This window comes from Mastigoproctus giganteus, chromosome 7 (assembly GCF_048544385.1).
Source record: "Mastigoproctus giganteus isolate SK-2022 chromosome 7, ASM4854438v1, whole genome shotgun sequence".
NCBI classification, from domain to species: Eukaryota; Metazoa; Arthropoda; class Arachnida; order Uropygi; family Thelyphonidae; genus Mastigoproctus; species Mastigoproctus giganteus.
Genome location: NC_143581.1, coordinates 131393708 through 131418716, shown reverse-complemented (window position 1 = coordinate 131418716; position 25009 = coordinate 131393708). Strand labels below are relative to the sequence as shown.

The 25009-nt window shown below is 39.0% G+C and overlaps 1 protein-coding gene across 4 annotated transcripts in view; it reads right to left on the bottom strand.

Annotated features, from left to right (window-relative positions):
- c12.1 (spliceosome-associated protein CWC15) overlaps positions 1-17299 on the bottom strand; it is a 274176-nt gene extending 256877 nt beyond the window's left edge. For all 4 annotated transcript variants that reach the window (XM_090377905.1, XM_090377903.1, XM_090377906.1 and 1 more), the window contains exon 1: positions 17177-17299. The gene's annotated coding sequence lies outside the window, so the exon portion shown is untranslated. The remainder of the gene's footprint in view (positions 1-17176) is intronic.
- Between the last annotated feature and the right edge of the window lie 7710 nt (positions 17300-25009).

Here is a 25009-nt window from a genome sequence, read left to right as displayed (position 1 = left end):
AGGGTTTTTGCGTTTGTAAAGGTGACTACGGTGGTCTGAGAAAGTATTTAAATTCTATACGGTGGAACCAACTGATGATGTTACCAACAGCAAATTCAAAATGGGAAGCATTCAAAGAATTAATCTTGGAAGCTACTAGGCTTTTCATACCAACAAAGAAATATTGTTCAAGATTTAGGCCTAAATGGATGGCAAATGAACTAATTAGACATGTGACAGAGAAGAAAAATGCACGGGATACATATAAATTAACATGTCACACAGAAGCCTATGATAGATATAAGCTGATCTCTAACCAAGTTACAAAGGAGGTTAGTCAGGCGAAGGCAGATTACGAGATAATTTGGCAAAGGATGCAAAGAAAAACAGCACAGAGTTCTTTACTTATGTAAACTCTAGAAGGAAGGGGATTAATCAGATTGGTCCACTTGATATCGATGGTTCAACTGTTGATGATCCTGCTCATGTAGCTAACAAACTGAATGAATATTTTGCATCGACATTCACACATGAGAAGTTATTCAAGGAGGGGAATGCCAGAGGTGTATTCAACTCTGGCAGTAAGCTAGATAATCTGGTAATAACTGAGAGTAAAGTGGAGGAGAAATTGTTGAAGATAAACACAAGAAAGGCACCTGATATAGATGAATGGAATGGGGTGGATGGAATCTATCCAGTTATATTAAAGGAGGCGGCAAAGGCAGTAAGCAAACCCTTAGCCAAAATTATGAGAGCTTCCCTGGACTCATGAGATGTACCCGTGGAATGAAGATGTGAAAATGTGACCCCAATCCATGACGGAGAATCAAAGGAAGACACAGATAATTACAGACCTGTTAGTTTAACTTCTGATCCAGGGAAATTAATGGAGGCGCTGGTTAAAGACACATTGCAGGATCATCTAGACAAAACTTCAGTTATAGATTGGACACAGCATGGGTTTGCTAAGGGGAAGTCTTGTCCGACTAATTTGATTGGATACTTTGATGTAGTCACAATGGAACTGGATGCAAAGAATAACTTTGATATCATATATTTGGATCTTATAAAAGCCTTTGACACTGTTGCACATGGAAGACTGCTGCACAAATTGGAGAAGCGTGGCATTGGAGGCAAATTTCTGCTATGGATAAAGGGATGGTTGAGTAGGAGAAGACAGAGTGGTAATCAATGGGCTTGGTGTTTTTTTTTTTTTTTAGGAGCATTAGCAACTAAGGCCATATTGCTCCGGGATATGCGGTGGTCATTCCCTGACCTTTCCGCATCCTCCGTATTTGGTGGTGACGGGCTCGAACCCCGGTCTAATCAAGAAGCGTGTGCTACGCACTGCTGCTCCTTCCCACCTGGCTACGGAGGCGCCAGGTAATCAATGGGCACTGCTCTTCATGGACTAATGTTATTAGTGGATCAACACTGAACCCTGAGTATCCCTCAGGCTCCATTGTTGTTTTCTGTATTTATAAATGATATTAATGTCCAAGTTTGCAGACGATACGAAGATTGGCAGGGTTGTTAATGACACTAAAGACAGTACACTGCTGCAATAGGATCTAGGAAAGTTTAGCAGATGGGCTGAGAGGTGGCAAATGAAGTTTAACATTGACAAATGTAAAGTACTACATATGGGAAGCAGTAATCTCAGAGTAACGTATCAACTCTATGGTACCACACTGACAGTGGTAGAGAATGAAAGGAACTTGGGGTAATCGTGCAGGCAGATATGAAATTTTCTGAGCAGTGCAGACGGTCTGCAAGAGTAGCTTATGGTGTCTTGTCAATGATATATGGGAATTTTTCTAGCCGGGATAAGATGATTATCCCCTTGTATAAGGCAATGGTCAGACCACACCTTGAGTACTGTTTACAGGTCTGGAGGCCTCATTTTAAGGATGTAGAGCTGTTGGAACGAGTACAGAGAAGGGCAACAAGATTAGTGAATGGAACAAAGGGTTGTTCTTAAGAACAAAGGCTTAAGTTTTGCAAATTACAGTGTCTGGAGACAAGGCACCTGCAAGGTGATCTGATTGAGGTGTATAAAACTTTGAATGGTTTGAGCATGCTCAATGCTGATTGGATTCTTCCTCTTGCTCAGAATAATCACCTGATAGGGCATAAATTCAAATTGAGGAAAGACAGTTGTAGGATAGATGTGCGGAAGTTTGCCTTTAGCCAGCAGGTGGTTGATTGCTGGAACAAACTTCCATCTGTCGTTGTAGAAGTTGATATCAAGGCAGAACTTGACAAACATTTGGAGAGAGTGGATGGGTGAAATAAGGGTTTTTTTTTTTTTTTTTTTTTTTTTTTGGCTGATGCTATATAAGCTTGCTTTCTTGCATCATGTGCCTTTGCTAATGCTATACAGTAAAATCCAGTGTACAACAAAAAATAACCAAATATTTTACGACATAATTCTTAAAAGTGTATTAATACATTATGCACATTATGTAAGTAGTTATTTCTTAATATATATATATTAACTGTTTTAAAATGTTAGAAAATTTATTCATTCCCACTTATTTCTGATTTATTTACAATCTTTTACTATATTTCCGAATTTACAGTATTTTTCATTATATTTCTTTATAACGAAATTTTTCAAGGGAATGATCAATTTCGTTATATAGAGGTCCGACTATATTTATATATATACAAAACATTTAATTTTTTAAAAATAATTATGTTATATATTCAAAATTCATATTTTATTCTGAATAGGTTGTTCTTCAATTGTTTCATGTTACACAGAATAAATGATTCCTACTCTCATTTTTGTTTTTCTAACACTTATGTCACATTAGACTCAATATTATACTACTATTGTATATTTACCGATTGTACCAATTTAGATTCCAAAAAAAGTATAACCCCATCATCATATCAATCCTTTCTATACACACTGTGCTCACCATATTTAAATTCTGCATCACCAATATCTGAGTGACATCACATCCTGATATTCCTATGTCAGCATTTGTTATGACTTAACCAATACTTCAAACTCATTATTTATTTACTATGCTCATAGCATTAGTACGTATGTAAATAAATTTGTCTGTCCATGTTTTTAGTAACTGTAACACAGCCCCATATAATTACTGATCTCATGTTAACCCTTAAAAGGGCTTGTAACTGCCCCTTCCTTCCTTCCAGGCCACTACAAATCTCAATTGATGCAATGCAAGAATTAGACCACTGCTTGTAGCTGTCATTAAACTATTAATTTTTATATCTTCCCCACCACAAAACTAGCAGTTTTCGTAACCATGTAGCATTGCCTTAATAGGATCAACAAATATTCTTACATCCTTTAAACTAAAGTGTGCCTCCATCTCTACAAAAAAAAAAAAAAAAAATCCCCTTCCGTTAACAAGCATAACTCATGAGAAAAAGTCTATTCCATGAACCTTGCACAATCTGTACAGGTCTGAATTATTTGACACGGCACTCTTCATGAACTTCCACTTATTCTTTCGAAATTAGGCCATCAGGTAAATCACCTTTTGTGCTCTTAAAGAGGAAATTGTTCCACAACAATAGTAGCTTTGTTATGCCATACATAAATGCAATAATACTCTATTTCCAGCTACTTAACAATATAGATATAAGGCTGGGGGGGGGGGGTAATATATTTGGATATTACCTAAGCACTGTCTGAAGTGAAAAGAAGTCCAGTTACTTCATGGAACAGGACACAAAAGTAAATGACAATTTGAATGCATTTTCTATTTTAAAAATACTAACGCTTTTCTAGCCTTTTTCTGTGAAAATATACCAATTTTTGGAAGAAAAAACTGAAAATTATGAGGTCTAAGAAAAATGGCCAGACCTCATAGGTCTTCCCTAATAATTTCAATAAAATATGTAAATAAATTCCACTTGATAACCTGGAAAGTAAGCTCAATTTTACTTATTTATAACTTAACTATGTTAACAGAAGAGACTGCTTCTACAGAGATGGGATACACTTAAATGGAAAGGGTGCAAGAATATAACCACTGGTAAGTATGGGCTTGGGCACACCCAGGGTCCTGAGCTGGATATCATTCTTCTCTTTCTTGGTGATTCCCTTCTATTTCTGACTGTCTGTCTCACAGGGTAACTCAGGAATTTTTTTTTGGCTAGTGCAGCATAAGCCTCAGGCTTCCTTGAACTATATGGCTAATAATAACAGTAATATTTGCTGATGCTATCGAGGCAGTGTTAGATAGGTCGGAAACCTGCTAGATTGGGAGGATTCACAGACTAAAAGATTAACAGTAGCTGCAGGTAGAGGTGAAAGTGAATCTTGCACTACTTCTATAAGACTAAGCAGCGGCCTGGAAGGCAAGGTGCTGAGGATTTCACGGACTGGTGGCAGTCCCAGAAATCATGGAACAAGTAAATACATGGCAGAGCCAGATTTATACTTGTTGTGGCCCTAAGCAATAACATATATTAGGCTGTTTTGTCTTATAGTTCACCTGTGAAAATATTAAAAAAGGATTGTTTAAGATGGACTGATGTCCCTTGTAATGTGAGGCTCTAAGATGTAGCTTGTTTAGCTTATATGTAAATATTGCCCTGATACATGGCTGAGTTAGGATAACTAAGAGTAAGAACAGTGGCATGTACACCAATGCTGGGATTATAGAAAATAAATCTAATGAATTTTAAGTCCTGGTCAGGAAATCCAAGATGAATATTTTTGGGATATCAGAGACATGGTGTCACACAGATAAAAGCAGTACAGAAATGGAACATGAGGAGTACAATATGCACAGAAAGGATAGACAGGAAGGATTATGCTGTTAGTTAAGAAATACAAAATCTAAGGAAGTGCATCCATTTGACATAGATGGACAGTGCAATGTTGAGTCAGTTTGTTGTGACATAAGCACTGGGAAAACAAAAATGAGAGAAGGGATGTGTTATAGGCCTAATGACTGATGAGTACAACAAACAACCGTACAGAGAAATAGAGTAGGCCAGTAATGAGAATGTCTTCATAATGGAGAATTTTAATTTTGAGCAGATATTGACTGGAACTTGTGGCTTGATCATGCGCACAATAGCAAGACTTTTGTGGATTTACTGGATAATTATTTTCTACAGCAGCATGTTCGAGAGGCAATCAAAGGGACTAATACTCTTGATAACAGCAATTATTCATGCATTAAGAATTTGCAGAGAAAGGAACACTAGGTAGCAGTGATCACAGTGTACTGATGTGGGATTTACTTAAAGACGTTACTACCATCAGTTGTTAAGGGAAGGGTTACTTCCATAACGGTGACTTCAATGGTCCCAGTTTTTAAATTATGTGCAGTAGGACCACCAACAGATGATGTTACCTAAGCAAATTTTAAATGGGAAGCATTCAAGGAGTTAATATTGGAAGCTGCTAGGCTTTTTGTTCCAACTAAGAAATACTCTTCAAGGATTAGGCATAAGTGGATATCAGATGAATTAATGAGACTCGTGGCAAAAATAAAAAAATGCATGGGATGCATATAAATTATCAAGCGACACAGAAGCCTATGGTAGATATATGCTAGTCTGTAATCAAATCACAAAGGATGTTAGGCAAGTGTAGACAGATTATGAGAAATCTTTGACAAAGGATGCAAAGAAAGACAGAAAAGACTTCTATACTTACATAAACTCTAGAAGGAAGGGGATGAATCAGATTGGTCCACTTGATATCGATGGTCTGACTGTTGATGATCCTGCTCAGATAGCTGACAAACAAAAGGAGTATTTTGCATCTAAATTCACACAAGGAATTCTGTAGGGTAGTAGAGGACAGAAGTTTATTAAACTCTAACAGGGAGCTTAGTGATTTTGTATTAACTAAGAGCTAAGTGGAGGAGAAATTGTTGTAGTTAAATATAAGAAAGGAACCTGGGGTTGATGGGATCTATCCAGTTGTATTAAAGTAAGAAAGGAAGTAAGCAAACTCTTAGCCATAATTATTAGGGTGTCCTTGGGCTAAGGGGAGTTTCCACAGACTGGAAATATGCAAATGTATCTCCAATTCAAAAAGGAGCATGAAAGGGACAGGGGGTTAATGTTCGGCCCATTGTTGCTTTGTATACAGGCACTCCCTGACTTATGTAAGTCGGAATTTCCCTAAATGCTTATTAGCACTCGCAACTAAGCTTGATGAATTTGATTGAAGCAAATAAGAAATGTTCAACGAATATGTAAATAGAATTATTTATTAAATTTTCTTTTATCTCACGCGTAGGAAAAATTACAAAAGTGTGCAATTACAAAAATTTCAAAATTATAAAAAAAAAAAAGGGAGGGGACAGGCATAATGTCAGCAGGTTTTACTTTTCGAGCATTGTTGCCAGAATCAACATCTCCAGTTGATAAGTAAGCCACTGTAGAGGTCGAGGGCTGTAGAAATTTAGAAGGGGTTTTTTCTAACACGTCACAAAATTTCTCTGCTGCTGCAAAATCACACTGGCAACTTCAGTGCATACTTTAACGTTCTGGAAACCAGCAGGATGCTCGAACCTACTAAACCACCCATTGCTTTCCACAAATTTGACTTTGAGTTCGCCGTAATCCTTATCCTTAATATCTTCATTAATACTTGTTGCTTTTGCTTGAATGGCCGTTAAACTCAGGAGCACTCGCTTCTGAATCTGATTTTCCATCCATATTATTAATGGCTTTTCTATCTTCTATATACCAGCATGTTCGAGAGGCAACCAGAGAGGGTAACACTCTTGATCTGGTTATCAGCAATGATCATTCGTGTATTAAGAATTTGCAGATAAAGGAATCACTAGGTGGCAGTAATCACAGTGTACTAATGTGGGATTTACTTAAAGATATAATTGCCATCAGTAGTAAAGGAAAGGGTTTTTGCTTCCATAAAGGTGACTACAGTGGTCTCAGACAGTTTTTAAATTCTGTACAGTGAGACCAACTGATGATGTTACCAACGGCAAATTCAAAACGGGAAGCATTCAAGGAATTAATCGTGGAAGCTACTAAACTTCATACCTATTAAGAAATATTGTTCAAGGTTTAGGCCTAAATGGTTATCAAATGAACTAATGAGACTCGTGGAAAAGAAGAAAAATGCATGGGATGCATATAAATTATCAGGCGACACAGAAGCCTATGGCAGATATAAACTAGTCTGTAATCAAGTCACAAAGATTAGGCAGGCGAAGGCAGGTTACGAGAAATCTTTGGCAAAGGATGCTAAGAAAAACAGCAAGGATTTCTTTATTTATATAAACTCTAAAAGGAAGGGGATGAATCTGATTGGTCTACTTGATATCGATGGTTTGACTGTTGATGATCGTGCTCAGATAGCAAACAAACTGAATCAGTATTTTGCATCTACATTCACACATGAGGAGTTATTAAGGATTAAAAATGCCAGAAGGTTATCAAATTGTAGCAGGATGCTTAATGATTTTGTAATAACTGAGAGCAAAGAAGGATGGGATCTATCAAGCTATATTAAAGGAGGCAGCAAAGGAACTAAGCAAATCCTTAGCCATAATTATGAGAGCATTCTTGGACTCAGGGGAGTTCCCCACCGACTGGAGATGTGCAAATGTATCCCCATTTCACAAAGGGGGATCGAAGGGTGACACGATCGAAGGGTGACAGAAGTTAAACGCATAGTTTAACTTCTGTTCCGTGTAAAATAATGGAGTGACTGATTAAAGATGCATTGAAGGATCATCTAGACAAGACTGCAGCAATAATTCAGACACAGCATGAGTTTGTTAAGGGAAAGTCATCTGACAAATCTGATTGGATATTATGTGGTTACAAAGGAACTGGATGCAAAAAATAATTTTGATATCATATATTTGGATTTCAGGAAAGCTTTTGACACTATTGCAAATGGAAGACTACTGTACAAATTGGAACAGAATGGTATTAAGGGTAAGTTGCTACAATGGATAAAAGGAGGGTTGAGTGGGAGAAGACAGGGGATGGTAATCAATGGGCGATGCTCTTCATGGATTAATGTTATTAGGGGATCCGGAAAAGTGGTCCCTCGCATTTCGCCCCCAGCACATTTCGTCTCCTGTAGATATTGAGTAGGCTACAGAAATGTAAATGATACACCTAATTTTTTAATAATTCTAATTTAATTTGTTTTAATAGAACAAATGTACATTATTATTGTTTAAAACTCGAAATTGTATGCAATGCCTCTAAGGTAATCAATCACATTACGATTTTGAAAATCTTGGACTATTCTTTTGATTGTAGCAGAAATTGCAGCATAATTCTTGTTTCTTTGATTGCCTGAATTACCAGCAATTAGTTATGTAATTTCGAAATTGTGTAGCCCTTGTTGTTTCTTTAAAGAATCAATGAATTGGTAAATATTTGGGAATAAAGTAGCACAAGTTACCTGAAATCCCCTGTGCCACCCCTCCATGCCACTGTTGGTACATTGCTGATCATTTAGTGTTCGTGTGTAAACATTCCACAATTCGATGGCAAAAATGGGTAATTGCCGGCCTCTCCGCTTCTTCCAATATATGTATCTTCAAAGTAGTTTGCAATCACCATAGCTTCAATGGGGAAGTCATCAGCTTCAACTAAATATTCAAATGCTTGAATAACGTTAGCAGGAGGAATAAATGCCAATGCCGGAATCATTTGGATCCAACGAGCAAATTCATGGTCTTGTTTGTATCGGGCTTTTAACCCTTCATTCTGTATCTTTCGCCAAATGCTTTGGGAAAGATGAAAAAAACAACGGGTATTTACAATACCAGGAAATTCTTGTTGGAAGGCTTGCATGGCACTGTGTTTGAAATCTGTAATAAGTCGCTGGGGTTGTAGACCTTGTAGATTTTTAACTTCTTGAAGCAACTTGACGTATGTGGCACGAGTTTTGTTTGGCAGAAGTGCGTAGACCACTGGAATAACTGCATTGAATTGAACCACATGAATTGTATACAGGCGCTGGAAATGTGTGGGTACTGTGCTAAAAGTTCCATCAGAAAACCACTCCTGGCTATGCGCCAATAACTGAAGTTTGTTACTAGTGGAAAAAATAAGCATGCAACCCGGGAGCAGTTCGTCCTGAGAATCATACATCAAAAACTGTTGTACATTGCCATCGATGATAATTTCTTGATAATTTTGCGGAATTACTAGGTCTTGAAGATTGCTCGGTAAAGCAGGAGTACCATTGTTGCATCAAACATGACGAATGGTTCGCTTAAGTGAATCCTTTTTAGAAAGTAATGCCGTAACATTGGCATGAGCCTCTGCAATTACTGATGCAACAATTTACTGTGGCCGTTCGTTCGTGGTTGTTGCATGTTGCCATATTTGACCAATCAATTGCAATGCTTCCGACCTTGCAGCTTGAACTGCATGGTTATGTTTAGTAACGACTTTCACAACTGGGCCTTCCAAACACACCCTTTGCAGGTGGAACATTTTTCACGAAGCCGGATTCCATGTTTTTCATCTAGAGTTCTCTTTGAAAACACGTAAATGTGGTTGTCATCATCTACCAATTTTCTTTTGCCTCTTATTGACGAAACACTTTTTGCCAATGTACACACAGGATTAATAATATGCAAAACAGGATTAATAATAATATGCAAAAATAAGATGCAAAAATAATATGCAGATATTGCACTGCCTGTGACGCTCAGCTTGTTCACACAATGCACCACCAATAATGAGGCGGCGAAAACAGCAAACGCGCGCTGTCCACTGCGCCAGGAAATGTGAGGAGAGCCAGATGCAGGAACTTTTATTGTTTGAATTTAGACAAATCAGAACAAGATTCACTTGTTGCTGAAAAGACTCCTTAAGATTAGTCACTGTTCCCTCCCCCCATGTCCGTCACTAACCACGTGACAATCGCCCTCGTGGTCGAGTATGTATTCTTTCCATTGTGAAAGGATTAACAGTTCCAGTTAATCCTTTCACAATGGAAAGAGAACCCTAAAGACATACAAAAGAGGAGAAATTAGTTTAAAGGCTACGTGACAATTTGTATCCGAATGTAATTTTGAAAATTTGTCCGGAAAAGTTAAGAGTTATCGGAAGTTCAGTTCGAGTAATCGAGAGAGTTTAACATTGAATCTCCAGTAAAGGAACTGGGACTTCAATAAAAATTTGAGTTTTCGAGAATTGACTGTATTTACATTTTTGTAACCTACTCATTATCTACTGGGGGGCAAAATGTGCTGGGGCCAAGATGTGGGAGGCAAGATGAGAGGGGCTACTTTTCCATAAAGCATTGTTAGTGGAGTACCACAGGGTTCGGTGTTGGGTCCACTGTTGTTTTGTATATTTTTCAATGATATTGATGAAGGTATATCAAGCTTACTGTCGAAGTTTGCAGATGATAAACAAGGGTTGGCAGGGTTGTTAATGACAGTGTACTACTGCAACAGGATCTAAAAAATTTGGGAAGATGGGCTGAGAAGTGGCAACTTAAGTTTAACATTGACAAATGCAAAGCACTGCATATGAGAAGAAGTAAACCCACAGGAACGTACCAACTGTGTAGTACTACACTTAAGGTTGTAGAAAATGAAAAAGACCTGTGAGTAATTGTGCAGTCAGATATGAAGTTTTCTGAGCAATGCAGACAGGCTGCCAGTGCAGGTCATGGAGTTTTGTCAATGATATACAGCAATTTTGCTAGCAGGGAAAAGGAGGTAATTGTCCCTCTGTATAAGGCAATGGTCAGGCCACGGTTTGAGTACTGCGTACAGGTCTGGAGGCCTCATTTTAGGAAGGATGTAGATTTGCTTGAGCGTGTACAGAGAAGGGCAAAAAGATTGGTGTGGGGAATGAAGGGATCCTCTTATCAAGAGAGGCTAAAGTTCTGCAAATTGCAGAGGCTGGAGACTAGGCACCTGTGAGGTGATCAGATTGAGTGTATAAGGCCTTGAATGGGTTGAGCACGCTGAATTCTGATGGGATTCTTCCACTTGTTCAGATTACAAACCTAAGGGGACAAATTCAAATTGAGGAAATTTGATGTGCGGAAATTTGCCTTTAGCCAGCAGGTGGTTAATTGCTGGAACAAACTTCCATCTGTCATTGTGGAAGTTGATAGGTTAAATAAATGTAAGGAGGAACTGGACAAACATTTAGAGGGAATGGTTGTGTGAATTTTTTTTTGGCTGATGCTGCATAAGCTCATACACTTGCTTTCTTGCATCACATGTCACTATTACAACTACTACCTGAACACTGTTTTTCAATCACTGTTGATCTTAAATGCATTGATCCTTTAAGATGTTCTTTTATAGTGCACTGTCCCTTAAAATAGTATTCACTGGTTGAAGCAGCAAGACCTAATTCCGTGCAATAGAGGACAAACTTTGTCCTTATTTCTTAATCATTTTTATCTTTATTTCTAAATCAATTTTGTTTCGTTTTCTAGCCCTGCCAACACTTGCACTTTCCGTTGGTCACTTTCTCTTCATCATTGTAATAAGTAAATAGGAATGAGGAGAAGATTCTGGGAGTTTGTTTTTTATGATTGAAGATTTCAGTGAAGAGAGAACTCATTTCACCATAATAACATAACGCAAAAACCCACAGAATTCCAGTTATCAGTATTATCGCAAATGCAATAAGATAGTTTACTACCAGTTTATAGTTAGATGCACTAACAGAAAAGCCGAATAAACTGAAAAGTGCAAATTGTTTTATGGTAGTGAGCTCCAGAAATGTTCTTTAGAAAAACACCGCAAAGTAATTCAAAATTGATTCTTATAATAGAACATATGATAACAATGAAAGTGTAGTGCAATTTTCATTATAAAAATGACCTTTTAGAGAGATAAATAGCTTAGTTATAGAGCGGAAATTTTAACTTCCGAGATCTTGGAACGAATTACCAAAAATAACAATGTGTTATTGCCTTCACATTGCAATATTTTCACAATATCTCCATTTATTCTTACAGGATACAAAATGCGTTTGATTTTTTTAAGTTTACACCAGACAGTAAAAACTTACATAAAGTCAAATTTATGGAAGTCAAGTATTAATTAAGTCAGGGAGTGCCTATATTTATCAATGATATTGATGAAGGTATATCAGGCTTAATGTCCAAGTTTGCAGATGATACAAAGGTAAGCAGGATTGTTAATGACGGTATGTAGTAGTAGTGGCATGTGATGCAAGAAAGCAAGTGTATGAGCTTATGCAGAATCAGCCAAAAAAAAAAAAAACACACCATTCCCTCCAAATGCCTGTCCAGTTCCTCCTTAAATTTATTCAACCTATCAACTTCCACAACGACAGGTGAAAGTTTGTTCCAGCAATTAACCACCCGCTGGCTAAAGGCAAATTTCCGCACATCTATTCTACATCTGTCTTTCCTTAATTTGAATTTATGTCCCCTTAGGTTCGTAATCTGAACAAGTGGAAGGATCCCATCAGAATTCAGCGTGCTGAACCCATTCAAGGCCTTATACACCTCAATCAGATCACCGCGCAGGTGCCTAGTCTCCAGCCACTGCAATTTGCAGAACTTAAGCCTCTCTTGGTAAGAGGATCCCTTCATTCCCCTCACCAATCTTGTTGCCCTTCTCTGTACACGCTCAAGTAAATCTACATCCTTCCTAAAATGAGGCCTCCAGACCTGTACGCAGTTATTGTTATTTGTTTTTTTTTTTTTTTTTTTTTTTTTTAGGAGCATTAGAAACTAAGGCCATATCGCTCCAGGATATGCAGTGGTCATTCTCTGACCTTTCCGCATCTTCCGTGTTTGGTGGTGATGGGCTCGAACCCAGGTCTAATCAAGAAGCGTCTGCTACACACTGCTGCTCCTTCCCACCTGGCTACGGAGGCGCCCTGTACGCAGTACTCAAGGCGTGGCCTGACCATTGCCTTATACAGAGGGACAATCACCTCCTTCTCCCTGCTAGCAAAATTCCTATATATCATTGACAAAACCACATGACCTGCCCTGGCAGCCTGTCTGCATTGCTCAGAAAACTTCATATCTGACTGCACAACTACTCCCAGGTCTTTTTCATTTTCTACCACCTTAAGTGTAGTACCACACAGTTGGTATGTTTCTCTCAGGTTACTTCTACCCATATGCAGTACTTTGCATTTGTCAAGGTTAAACTTCAGTTGCCACTTCTTAGCCCATCTGCCCAAATTATCTAGATCCTGTTGCAGTAGCACACTGCCATTACTGTCATTAACAACCCTGCCAACCTTTGTATCATCTGCAAACTTCGACATTAAGCCTGATATACCTTCATCAATATCATTGATAAATATACAAAACAACAGTGGACCTAACACCGAACCCTGTGGGACACCACTAATAACATTAGTCCACAAAGAGCAGCACCCATTGATTACTACCCTCTGTCTTCTCCCACTTAACCATCCTTTTATCCATTGTAGCAACTTACCCTTAATACCGTTCTGCTCCAATTTGTATAATAGTCTTCCATGCGCAACAGTGTCAAAAGCTTTCCTGAAATCCAAATATATGATATCAAAATTATTTTTTGCATCCAGTTCCATTGTAACCACATGATAATATCCTATCAAATTTGTCAGACAAGACTTTCCCTTAACAAACCCATGCTGTGTCTGAATTATTGCTGCAGTCTTGTCTAGATGATTCTGCAATGCATCTTTAACCAGTGACTGCATTATTTTAACCGGAACAGAAGTTCAACTAACTGGTCTGTAATTACTCATGTTACCCTTCGATCCCCCTTTGTAAATTGGGGATATATTTGCACATCTCCAGTACGTGGGAACCTCCCCTGAGTCCAAGGATGCTCTCATAATTATGGCTAAGGGTTTGCTTAGTTGCTTTGATACCTCCTTTAATATAACTGGATAGATCCCATCCACCCCAGGTGCTTTTCTTATGTTTAACTTCAACAATTTCTCCTCCACTTTGCTTTCAGTTATTACAAAATCATTAAGTATCCTGCTACAATTCGATAACCTTCTGCCATTTTCAAACCTTAATAATTCCTCACATGTGAATGTAGATGCAAAATACTCATTCAGTTTGTTTGCTATCTGAGCAGGATCATGCTACTGAAACACAACTAGAAAATTTGGGCAGATGGACTGAGAAATGGCAACAAATGCAAAGTGCTGCATATGGGTAGAAGTGACCCCAGAGAAATGTACCAACTGTGTGGTACTACACTACACTACACTCACAGTGGTAGAGAATGAAAAAGACCTGGGGGTAATTGCATAGTGAGAAATTAATTTTTCTGAGCAGTGTAGACCACGCCGTGAGCATTGTGTATAGGTATGGAAGCCTCATTTTAGGATGTACAGTTGTACAGTTGCTAGAAAGAGTACAAAGAAGGCAACAAGATTGATGAGGGGTATGAAGGGGGTGTCTTACCAAGAAAGGCTTAAATTCTGTAAATTGCAATATCTGGAGCCAAGGCACCTGCAAGGTGATCTGATTATTATTATTAGCCATATGGAGCAAGAAAGCCTGAGGCTTAGGCTGCACCAGCCAAAAAACATTCCCGAGTTACCCTGAGGGAGGGAGGGGGGGGGAGAGAGAGAAGTAGAAAGGAATCACCAAGAAAGAGATGAATGATGATATCCAGCTCAGGACGCTGGGTGTGCTAAGCCCATACTCACCAGATGTTAGTCCCTGATTGAGGTGTATAAGGCCTTGAATGGCTTGAGCAGGCTCAATGCTGATAGGATTCTTCCTCTTGCTCAGTTTACTTATAATACGGGGAATATATTTTGTAAAAAGGATAGGTGGAACAGGACCAGGGTATGTCTGCCAGGGGCAAAGGTTGATGACGTTGTAGAGCGGATATCATCTTTCAAGGGCACAAAAGGTGATATAGGCTGCACCAGCAGCCTATATCACCTTAGCCTATATTCTTAGAATTAATCGTGGATCTGGTTATCAGCAGTGATCATTCGTGTATTAAGAATTTGCAGATAAAGGAACCACTAGGTGGCAGTGATCATAGTGTGCTGAAGTGGGATTTACTCAAAGAGGTAACTACCGTCAGGGGTAAAGGAAAGGGTTTTTGCTTCCGTAAAGGGGAGTACAGTGGTCTTAGACAGTTTTTAAATTCTGTACAGTGGGATCAACTGACGATGTTACAAACAGTAAATTCTAAGTGGGAAGCATTCAAAGAATTAATCGTGGAAGCTACTAGACTTTATATACCGATTAAGAAATATCGTTCAAGGTTTAGGCCTAAATGGTTATCAAATGAACTAATGAGACTCGTGACAGAGAAGAAAAATGCATGGGATGCATATAAATTATCAGGTGACGCAGAAGCCTGTGGCAGATATAAGCTAGTCTGTAATCAGGTCACAAAGGAGGTTCGGCAGGCGAAGGCAGATTACGAGAAATCTTTGGCAAAAGATGCTAAGAAACACAGCAAGGATTTCTTTACTTATATAAACTCTAAAAGGAAGGGGTGAATATGATTGGTCCACTTGACATCGATGGTTCGACTGTTGATGATCCTGCTCAGATAGCAAACAAACTGAATGAGTATTTTGCATCTACATTCACGCGTGAGGAATTATTACAATTTGAAAATGGAAGAAGGTTATCAAATTGTAGCAGTGTGCTTAATGATTTTGTAATAACTGAGAGCAAAGTGGAGGAGAAATTGTTGAAGTTAAACATAAGAAAGGCACCTGGGGTGGATGGGATCTATCCAGTTATTTTAAAGGAGGCGGCAAAGCAACTAAGCAAACCCTTAGCCATAATTATGAGAGCATCCTTGGACTCAGGGGAGGTTCCCACGGACTGGAGATGTGCAAATGTGTCCCCAATTCACAAAGGTGGATCGAAGGGTGACACGAGTAATTACAGACCAGTTAGTTTAACTTCTGTTCCGGGTAAAATAATGGAGTCGCTGGTTAAAGATGCATTGCAGGATCATCTAGACAAGACTGCAGCAATAATTCAAACACAGCATGGGTTTGTTAAGGGAAAGTCTTGTCTGACAAATTTGATTGGTTATTATGATGTGGTCACAAAGGAACTGGATGCAAAAAATAATTTTGATATCATATACTTGGATTTCAGGAAAGCTTTTGACACTGTTGCGCATGGAAGACTACTGTACAAATTGGAGCAGAATGGTATTAAGGGTAAGTTGCTACAATGGATAAAAGGATGGTTAAGTGGGAGAAGACAGAGGGTGGTAATCAATGGGTGCTGCTCTTCGTGGACTAATGTTATTAGTGGAGTCCCACAGGGTTCGGTGTTGGGTCCTCTGTTGTTTTGTGTATTTATCAATGATATTGATGAAGGTATATCAGGCTTAATGTCGAAGTTTGCAGATGACACAAAGGTTGGCAGGGTTGTTAATGACAGTAATGGCAGTGTGCTACTGCAACAGGATCTAGTTAATTTGGGCAGATGGGCTAAGAAGTGGCAACTGAAGTTCAACCTTGACAAATGCAAAGTCATTCTTATTTCTTTGATTGCCTGAATTACCAGCAATTAGTTATGTAATTTCGAAATTGTGTAGCCCTTGTTGTTTCTTTAAAGAATCAATGAATTGGTAAATATTTGGGAATAAAGTAGCACAAGTTACCTGAAATCCCCTGTGCCACCCCTCCATGCCATTGTTGGTACATTGCTGATCATTTAGTGTTCGTGTGTAAACATTCCACAATTCGATGGCAAAAATGGGTAATTGCCGGCCTCTCCGCTTCTTCTTCCAATATATGTATCTTCAAAGTAGTTTGCAATCACCTAAGCTCCTACACTTGCTTCCTTGCATCATGTGCCACTACTACTACTACTACTACTTGCCTAAAGGGACAAATTCTAATTGAGGAAATACAATTGTAGAATAGATATGTGGAAATCTGCCTTTAGTGAGCAAGTGGTTGATTGCTAGAACAAACTTCCATCTGTCGTTGTGGAAGTTGATAGATTAAACAAATTTAAGGAAGAACTAGACATACTTTTAGAGCAAATAGCTGTGTAAAATAGGATTTTTTTTTTTTTTTTTTTTTTTTGGCTGATGCTGTATAAGCTTGCTTTCTTGCATCATATGCCTCTACTAACGCTAATATGATCACATATATCTGCTCAAATTAAGAAAGTCGGTGCATTTTCAATTTTAAATATCGTTTGCTTAACCACTTCATTTTGTAAAACTAGCGAAGACTAAATTTTAGCAGATAAAAGATACGTGACTAATAATTTCATTCTTACCTGTCATCTATACATAGGAATGTAAAACAAAAATAATACACGTAATACCATGCTTTACAGCTTTACATCAATTCAATACCAGCCAAACAAAACTGTAGTATAAGACATTTTCTTTGAATGCGATATTAGCGCCACCTTTGTTTCGAAGAAAAGTTGAATTCACAGAGCAATAAGATATCTTATTTCTCTGTGGATGAATTACAACACTATTCCAAAAGGTCAGTTGCACATTAGCATTAGCATTAGAATTAGTAGAGACATATGATGCAAGAAAGCAAGCTTATGCAGCATCAGCCAAAAAAAAAAAAAAAACACTTCCATTTCACCCCTCCGATCGTTCGAAATACCTGTCCAGCTGAGCCTTAAGTTAATAGTAATAGTAATAGTAGTAGTAGTAGTAGTAGTAGTAGTGGCATGTGATGCAAGAAAGCAAATGTATGAGCTTATGCAGCATCAGCCAAAAAAAAAAAAAAAAAAATCACACCATTCCCTCCAAATGCCTGTCCAGTTCCTCCTTAAATTTATTCAAGCTATCAACTTCCACAACGAGAGATGGAAGTTTGTTCCAGCAATTAACCACCCGCTGGCTAAAGGCAAATTTCCGCACATCTATTCTACATCTGTCTTTTCTTAATTTGAATTTATGCCCTCTTAGGTTAGTAATCTGAACAAGTGGAAGGATCCCATCAGAACTCAGCGTGCTCAATCCATTCAAGGCCTTATATACCTCAATCAGATCACCGCCCAGGTGCCTAGTCTCCAGCCACTGCAATTTGCAGAACTTAAGCCTCTCTTGGTAAGAGGATCCCTTCATTCCCCTCACCAATCTTGTTGCCCTTCTCTGTACCCGCTCAAGTAAATCTACATCCTTCCTAAAATGAGGTCTCCAGACCTGTACGCAGTACTCAAGGCGTGGCCTGACCATTGCCTTATACAGAGGGATAATCACCTCCTTTTCCCTGCTAGCAAAATTCCTATATATCATTGACAAAACCCCATGACCTGCCCTGGCAGCCTGTCTGCATTGCTCAGAGATCTTCATATCTGACTGCACAATTACTCCTAGGTCTTTTTCATTTTCTACCACCTTAAGTGTAGTACCACACAGTTGGTATGTTTCTCTGGGGTTATTTCAACCCATATGCAGGTAGAATTTAGGCTATCAACTTCAACAACAAAGGATGGAAGTCGGTTCTACCAACCAAATACCCGCTGGCTAAAGGCAAATTTCCGCATATCTATCCTACATCTCAGGTGATAATTCTGAGCAAGAGGAAGAACCCCATCGGCATTGAGCATACTCAAACCATTCAAGACTTTATACGCCTCTATCAGATCGTCTCGCCGGTGCCTCGTCTCCAGACACTGTAATTTTCAAAACAAGCCTTTCTTCGTAAGAGCAACCCTTTGTTCAATTCACTAATCTCGTTGCCCTTCTCTGTACTCGTTCCAGCAGCTCTACATCCTTCTTGAAATGAGGCCTCCAGACCTGTATACAGTACTCAAGGTGTGGCCTGACCAACAAGGGAATAATCACCTCGTTAGAAAAATTAGAAAAAATCCCTGCTAGAAAAATTCCTGTATATCATTGACAAGACACAATGAGCCACTATTGCAGCCCGGTCTGCACTACTCAGAGAATTTCACATCTGCCTGCACGATTACCCCCAGGTCCTTTTCATTCTCTACCACTGTCAGTACCACAGAGTTGATACGTTGCTCTGGCGTTGCTGTTTCCCATATGTAGCACTTTACATTTGTCAATGTTAAACGTTATTTGCCACCTCTCAGCCCATCTGCACAACTTTCCAGATCTTGTTCCAGCAGCATAGCGTCAGTACTGTCCTTAACAACGCTGCCAACCTTTGTATCGTTTGCATACTTGGACATTAAGCTTGATATACCATCATCAATATCATTTATAAATACAGAAAACAATATTGGACCAAACATTGAAACCTGAGGGACCCCACTAATAACATTAGTCCACGATGAGCAGTGTCCATTGATTACCACTCTCTGTCTTCTCCCACTCAAACATCCACTTATCCATAGCAGCAATTTCCCTTCCAAGGTCACACTGCTACAATTTGTTCAGCAGTCTTCCATGTGCAACAGTATCAAAACCTTTTCTAAGATCCAAATATATAATATCAAAGTTATTCCCTGCATTCAGTTCTTTTGTGACTGCATCATAGTATCCAATCAAATTGGTCAGGCAAGACTTTCCCTTAACAAAACCATGCTGTGTCTGAGCTATAATTGAAGTCTTATCTAGATGATACAGCAGTGCATCTTTAATCAGTGCCTCCATTAATTTTCCTGGAACAGAAGTTAAACTCACAAGTCTATAAATACTTGTGTCAGCCTTTTATACTCCTTTGTGAATTTGGGTAACATTTGCACGACTTCAGTCTATGTGTACCTCCCCCGTGTCCAAGGAAGTTCTCATAATTATGACTAGGGGTTTGCTTGCTTCCTTTGCTGCCTCCTTTAATATAACTGGATAGATCCCATCCACCCCAGGTGCCTTTCTTGTGTTTATTTTCATCAATTTCTCCTCAGTTATTACAAGATTATTATCTAGCTTAGTGCCAGAGTTAAATACACGACTGGCATTGCCCCTCAGTGAATAACTCCTCATGTGTGAATATCGATGCAAAATATTCATTTATTTTGTTCGCTACCTGAGCTGGATCATCAAAAGTTGAACCATCGATGTCTATTGGATCAATCTGATTCATCCCCTTCCTTCTAGAGTTTACATAAGTAAAGAACTCTTTGCTGTTTTCTTTTTATCCTTTGCCAAAGATTTCTCGTAATCTGCCTTCGCCTGCCTAACCGCCTTTCTAACTTGGTTACAGATCAACTTATATCTATCATAAGCATCTGTGTCACTTGTTAATTTATATGTGTCCCATGCATTTTTCTTCACTGCCATATATCTCATTAGTTCATCTGACATCCATTTAGGCCAAAACCTTGAACAATATTTCTTAGTTGGTATATAAAGCCTAGTAGCTTCCAAGATAATTGCTTTGAATGCTTCCCATTTTGAATTTGCTGTTGGTAACATTACAGTTGGTCCCACTGTATAGAATTTAAATACTGTCTCAGACCATCGTAGTTGCCTTTACGAAAGCAAAAATTCTTCCCTTTACCCCTGATGGTAGTTACCTCTTTGAGTAAATCCCACTTCAGCACACTGCGATCACTACCACCTAGTGGTTCGTTTATCTGCAGATTCTTGATGCATGAAGAATCACTACTGATAATCAGATCATGAGTATTACTCCCTCTAGTTGCCTACCGAATATGCTGATATAGAAAACAATCCTCCAATAAATCCACAAAAGCCTTCTTAGTGTGTGAGTGACCAACCCGCAAATTCCAGTTAATATCTGGGAAAATAAAATCCCCCATTATAAGACTCTGATTTACTTGTCCACTCTATTTCCCTGTACAATTTCTTATTATACTCAACAGAGTCATCAGGCCTAGAGAACACTCCTACTCTCAATTTTGAACTTCCAATAGTTAAGTCACACCAAACTGACTCGACACTGCACTGTCCAGCGATGTCGTCTGGATTCACGTCCTTGGATTTTATGTGTTTCTTAACTAAGAGCATTCCACTGCTCCCCTCCTATCCTCTCTATCCTTTCTGTACACATTGCACTCCCCAAATCCCAGTTCTCTGTGTGATACCACGTCTGTGATATCCCAACAATATCTACCTTTCATGTTTTGAGCAATACCTTAAATTCATCAAATTTATTTACCAAACTCGTAGCATTGGTGTACACGCAAGTATACATGCACCTGTTCCTATTCTTAGGTACCCTCACACAGCCCATGTGTTTATTGGTACCGCAACGACTCTTAGCAGTCTCTGAATTATCCTGCATCTTGTTTTCCAGGCTGCTGCTCATTGCAATAGAAGCAGTGCAAGAATCGGTTTCACCTCTGCCAGTGGCTACTGTTAATCTATTAGTAGTTTTCCGATCCACCTAACACTGCCTCGATAGCATCAGGAAATATTCCTGCCCCTTTTCTATTTAAGTCTATCTCATCCCTTTAGAAGCAGTCTCTCCTGTTACAAGTACAGACCAGGCTGAAAAAAATTTTACCCCTTGGGCCTTGCAGAATCTTTCCAGGGCCGAATTGATCGACAAGGCTCTAGTAGTAGTAGTAGTAGTAGTAGTGGCATCTGATGCAAACGGGCGCCTCCGTAGCCAGGTGGGAAGGAGCAGCAGTGCGTAGCACACGTTTCTTGATTAGACCGGGGTTCGGGCCCGTCACCACCAAATACGGAGGATGCGGAAAGGTCAGGGAATGACCACCGCATATCCCGGAGCAATATGGCCTTAGTTGCTAATGCTCCTAAAAACCAAATAACAAACAAACAACAACATAACATCTGATGCAAGAAAGCAACTGTATGTATGAGCTTATGAAGCATCAGCCAAAAAAAAAAAAAATCACACCATTCCGTCCAAATGCCTGTCCAGTTCCTCCTTAAATTTATTTAACCTATCAACTTCCACAATGACAGATGGAAGTTTGTTCCAGCAATTAACCACCCGCTGGCTAAAGGCAAATTCCGGACATCTATTCTACATGTGTCTTTTCTTAATTTTTCTTTATGCCACCTTTCGTTGGTAATCTGAACAAGTGGAAGGATCCCATCACAATTCAGCGTGCTGAATTCATTCAAGGCCTTATACACCTCAATCAGGTTACCGCACAGGTGTCTAGTCTCCAGCCACTGCAATTTGCAGAACTTAAGCTTCTCCTTGAAAGAGGATCCCTTCATTCCTCTCACCAATCTTGTTGCCTTTCTTTGTACTCCCTTAAGCAAATCTACATCCTTCCGAAAATGAGGCCTCCAGACCTGGATGCAGTACTCAAGACGTGGCCTGACCGTTGCATTATACAGAGGGACAATCACCTCCTTTTCCCTGGTAGCAAAATTCCTATATATCATTGACAAAAGCACACAGTTGGTACGTTTCTCTGGGGTTACTTCTACACATATCCAGTACTTTGCATTTGTCATCAGTACCCACTTCTTAGCCCATCTGCCCAAATTATCTAGATCCTGTTGCAGTAGCACACTGCTATTACTCTTATTAACAACCCTGCCAACCTTGGTATCATTTACAAACTTCGACACTAAGCCTGATGTACGTTCATCAATATCATTGATAAATATACAAAACAATGGAGGATCCAACACTGAACTCTTTGTAACTCCACTAATAACATTAGTCCACGAAGAGCAGCACCCATTAATTACCACTCTCTGTCTTCTCCCACCAACCATCCTTTTATCCATTTTAGGAACCTACCCTTTATACCATTCTGCTCCAATTTGTATAATAGTGCTTCCATGCGCAACAGTGTCAAAAGCTTTCCTGAAATCCAAATATATGATATCAAAATTATTTTTTGCATCCAGTTCCTTTGTAACAACATCATAATATCCTATCAAATTTGTCAGACAAGACTTTCCCTTAACAATCCCATGCTGTGTCTGAATTATTGCTGCAGTCTTGTCTAGACGATCCTGCAATGCATCTTTAACCAGTGACTCCATTATTTTACCGGGAACAGAAGTTAAACTAACTGGTCTGTAATTACCCCTGTCACCCTTCGATCCCCCTTTGTGAATTGAGTATACATTTGCAGATCTCCAGTCCGTGGGGACCTCCCCTGAGTCCAAGGATGCCCTCATATTTATGGCTAAAGGTTTGCTTAGTTGCTTTGCTGCCTCCTTTAATATAACTACATAGGTCTCATCCACCCCAGGTGCCTTTCTTATGTTTAACTTCAACAATTTCTCCTCCACTTTGCTCTCAGTTATTACAAAATCATTAAGCTACAATTTGATAACTTTCTGCCATTTTCAAATCTTAATCACTGCTCCTAGTTGTAGAGGCAAATGTAGATGCAAAATACTGATTCTCTTTGTTTGCTATCTGTGCAGGATCATCAAAAGTCGAACCATCGATATGAAGTGGACCAATCAGATTCATTCCCCTGCTTTTAGAATGTATAAAAGTAAAGAAATCCTCGCTATTTTTAGTAGCATCTTTAGTCAAAGATTTCTTGTAATTTGCATTCACCTGCCTAACCTCCTCTGTGACCTGATTACAGACTAGCTTATATCTGCGATAGGCTTCTGAGTTACTTGATAATTTCTATGCATCCCATGCATTTTTCTTCTCTGTCACGTGTCTCATTAGTTCCTTTGATAACCCTTTAGGCCTAAACCTTGAACAATATTTCTTAATAGGTATGAAACTTTTAGTAGCTTCCACGATTAATTCCTCGAATGCTTCCCAATTTGAATTTACTGTTGGTAACATCATCAGTTGATCCCACTATACAGAATTTAAAAACTGTCTGAGACCACTGTACTCACCATTACAGAAGCAAAAACCCTTTCCTTTACCCCTGATGGTAATTACTTCTTTAAGTAAATCCCACGTCAGTACAATGTGATCACTTTCACTTAGTGGTTCCTTTATCTGCAAATTCTTAATACACGAATGATCACTGCTGATTGGTAATACTCTTGATATATATATATTCCCTCCTATTGTGTCTGGGCAGAATTGCAGACACTTTCAAATTCAACCCTAATTCATGGCTTTATTTTCAACAATGACCTGTACTTGTTAAGTAATTCTGCCGGTCTCCTACTCTTAATATCATTAGTGCCAACGTGTACAACTATACCACCTTTTGTGCCCTTAAAAGATGATATCCGCTGTACAACATCATCAACCTTTGCCCCTGGTAGAAATACCTTGGTCCTGTTCCACCTATCCTTTTTACAAAGCATGTTCTCCGTTTCCCTGACAATAGAGTCATGTTCTGCAGGCTTTCCCCTTATAGTGTGCTTGCTGGACACCCTTCATCACATAACGATTAAGACAATCAATTCATACGATTACTCAACCTCGAATGTGCTATAAAAACGTTACTGGTCCAATTCTATCACTAATATTAGCATTCTAAGAAACCTAGGTTTCATATGATCGGCTAGTGTCTTTTAATAGGACAAAGTTCTGTGTCCTCAAGACCTATTCTGGGACGTGAAGAATAGACTTGCAACAGACAAGGCTGCGTTGTGATTTCCACTAAGGGGTCTTCCCAGATGATTGGACCTCAGATTGGCCGCAAATAGTGGTTCTTTTCTATGATTAGTGCTGTGGGTAGTGTGTGTGTGGCAAGAGAATGGCTAAGAGGCAAAATTGAACAAATGTGATTTATTAACCTAAACATATATCGTACAGGATAAACTCAAACCTTACCGAATAATTAGAAGTGGTAATTTTGCTAATAATAAAAGAAAGTAAAACTCAATGCTCTTCTATTCTCTTCCACACACAGCCTACAGATTAAGTTATTGTAAAACAACCATTAATTGTGGCCCCTCAGGAGTCCCACCATCTGGGAGGTCCTCCTGGGTGGAGAATCACAACGCCTCTTGATGTTGCAAGTTTACTCTTTCTTTCCGAGTGTAAATCTTAAGAACACAAAATTTTTTTTTCCTAAAATAAACCGTTAGTTAATCATGAGAAACGCAGTCTGTCTGGACACTCATATTAGCGTTTGAGCTTGCGCTGAAGCTGCACGGTTTCATCAAATGTTGCCCAGCAAGCACACACTATAACGGATAATGTTGAAGCCTGCGGAACATATGTTCCTTACTTGGAATTACTCTGATTTCTCCGCTGAGAATCACAGACTTTCCCTTTGTTTTCATGAAATCTAAATCCACGACGTTTATTCAACTCGATCTAGTGACGATCTCTTGCTGTA